General features: G+C 47.2%; 1 protein-coding gene across 1 annotated transcript in view; it reads left to right on the top strand.

The window, feature by feature from the left end:
* LOC117958249 (interleukin enhancer-binding factor 3 homolog) overlaps positions 1 to 2,671 on the top strand; it is a 28,698-nt gene that overhangs the window by 23,686 nt on the left and 2,341 nt on the right. The gene's annotated exons all lie outside the window — the stretch shown is intronic.

Raw genomic sequence — 2,671 nt, forward strand, 5'->3', positions numbered from 1 at the left:
ACGATTCTCTCCGACCAATCAGCAGTCTGCAGGTTTTCACGTCACCTTTTGGTATCGCCTCAGCTCGCTTGGACCCTCAAGTACCACAAAAAGTCCCTGGTAGCAGGTACCAGGGACTATTTAATCATAAGGGAAAACCAGAACAGTTGAGTCGAGCAGGTACCATGTAATGAGAAACGCCATTACGGCAGTTAACAGGTTAACCATGTGACATGCGGTCCAACGCGTTAGAGAGTGACTGAAGCGAGGGGGCGGAGTTAAAACAAAGCTGTGATTCATAAATTAAACGGTTTTCATGTCCACTAGAAACGCAGCCGTAGCAGGTAACTCACTATCACTATCCTCGTTCATATTTTAAGACACTAGTAATTATATCGGACTACAAAACAGCCTGGACGTCGGTATGTTAGACTCGAAGCACATGGTCGTTGCTATGGAGATTATACACCGTCTCGTAGCGAGTTTTTTGTCTGAACTGGGCTTTAGGTCACACCTACACTGGATGCACGACGGTCTTTTACTTTGGCGGGATTTGGGAGCCGTGGGATCCGATCTGTATCGGTGTTGGGCGTGGATGAGGCTGTTAGCTCCAAGTCTGCACACACGGACTGTTGCTGGATTAAGAAATCTGATGAATGTTTTGGGGGGTGGGGGGGGGGGGGGAAGACTTCTTCCTCCAGTTGTTGTTGTTGTTTTTTTTAAATAAATGTGCTGTCACCATTCACTTCTGTGTTACTCCAGGGTCTGAATTAATTTCCAAGTACACAACAGTGTGTGTTGCTGAAAGCAGCGGATGTTAAAATATGCCGCGTTGCCCCGTTTAAAGACTGTGCCATGCTGTTATTTCCCAGATTACTACAACAATGGCGGCACCAATGGAGGAGCCGGGGCGTCGAGCAGCCCGTCAGGTGGCCCCCCAGCCAGCACGGCACCAGGACCAGCTCAGGGCTCCTATGGTTACTACCAGAACGATGCGGTCTACCCGGCCGCTTCGGCCTCCAAAACCGCCAAAAAGAAACACCCCATGCACAAGGGAGGGAAGGCCCCCTTTCCAGGCCCGCCGGGGGTCAAATGTGGATCTGTGGGGGGGTTCCAGTCCAGCAGCCCCCCAGCGCAGGGCTCTTATAGCCAGTATGGCCAGGGCTATGGGCAGGGGAAGAAGAGTTTTAACCAGAACCTGGGGGGGTCGGGCGGATACTCGTACAGCACTGTCTATCCAAGCCAGGTGACGGGGGGTGCTGGAGGGAGCCAAGACTACAGTTATGAAGGTAAGTGTAAGATGAACTTTTTCGGGGGTCTGATTCTTCCGGATAAATCTGGAAATCCGGCTTTTCCGACCCGCAAATGAGGCTCTGGTACAGAATCGGCTTTATTTGCCAGGTATTAAGACACTTAAAAGGAATTTTGCTTAAAAACTTAAAAACTCTGGGCTTCTAGAGCCCCCTAATGGCCTGTCTTTAACTAGATTTTGGTACAGAGCCTCTGGGCTGCATGCCAAACAATTACCCCAGGTTTGGTGTTGATAGCATTTATTGTGGCATAGATAGTGTAATTGCAACTTTCCCATTGAAATGCATTGCGTTTTTAGACAAAACCAACAGACGTTGATTATTGCGCCCCCCCCTCAATGGCCTATCTTTACCAAATTTGGTAAAAAGCCTCTGGTCGACATGCCAAACAATCACCCCAGGTTTGGTGTCGATAGCATTTATTGTGGCATAGATGGTGTAATTGCAACTTTCCCATTGATATGCATTGCGTTTTTAGACAAAACCAACAGACGTTGATTATTGCGCCCCCCCCCCCCCCCCCCCCCCCCTAATGGCCCGTCATTACCAAATTTGGTAAAAAGCCTCTGGTCTACATGCCAAACAATCACCCCAGGTTTGGGGTTGATGCCATCTATTTTGGCCAAGATATGGCGAAGTCCCTTCGTGAGAAATAAACCTTATCTGTATTCTTTATCGCCCCCTAGTGGTTATTTGTTTTTAAACTTCTACATCACACATACAGCGCTTGGTGCCGCCCCTCCAGTTGGGCCCCTTTCCCTACTCAGACCCTGAATCTTTCGGGTTTGGGTCTGGATTTCCAGGCTTTGTCAATGCTGTGTTCAACGCTGGTTTTCCGCGGCCCAAAGTGCCCCGATACATGATTTATTGCCGTTGTGCAGCTTTTTGTAAGATACAGTAAGTGAGGGGGGGGGGTCAGATCGATCGGTCACTGATCGTTATCGGCCGATAACGTCTTTAACCCTCGTGTTGTCTTCACATCGACCTGCAACTTTGGGTTTTTCTGGGCCAAAATTTCGATGGTTTGATTTTTAAAATTGACTATTTGACTATTAAAATTAATATATGAAATGATAAAAAGGCTTCAAAAGGACGCGGTGATCGGTATGAACCAAAACCGCCTCCAGCAATCGGTGATGGACCCCAAAAATCCTGATCGGAGCGCCTTAAACAATAAGACGCAACGTTCTCATCCCAAGGGACATTGTTGACATAATGCTTTTGTTTTTAAATTTATTGTTATTGAAAAAATAACAACAACAACAGAAACACAAGTCAGACACCAGTTAACCCTCGTGTTGTTCTCGGGTTAAGTTGAGGGTTTAAAATCTGAAAATATGGATTTCTTTCAACCAAATTACCCAAAAAAATAAGAGGAGGCA

The sequence above is a fragment of the Etheostoma cragini genome, chromosome 15 (assembly GCF_013103735.1).
Source record: "Etheostoma cragini isolate CJK2018 chromosome 15, CSU_Ecrag_1.0, whole genome shotgun sequence".
In the NCBI taxonomy this organism is placed as follows: domain Eukaryota; kingdom Metazoa; phylum Chordata; class Actinopteri; order Perciformes; family Percidae; genus Etheostoma; species Etheostoma cragini.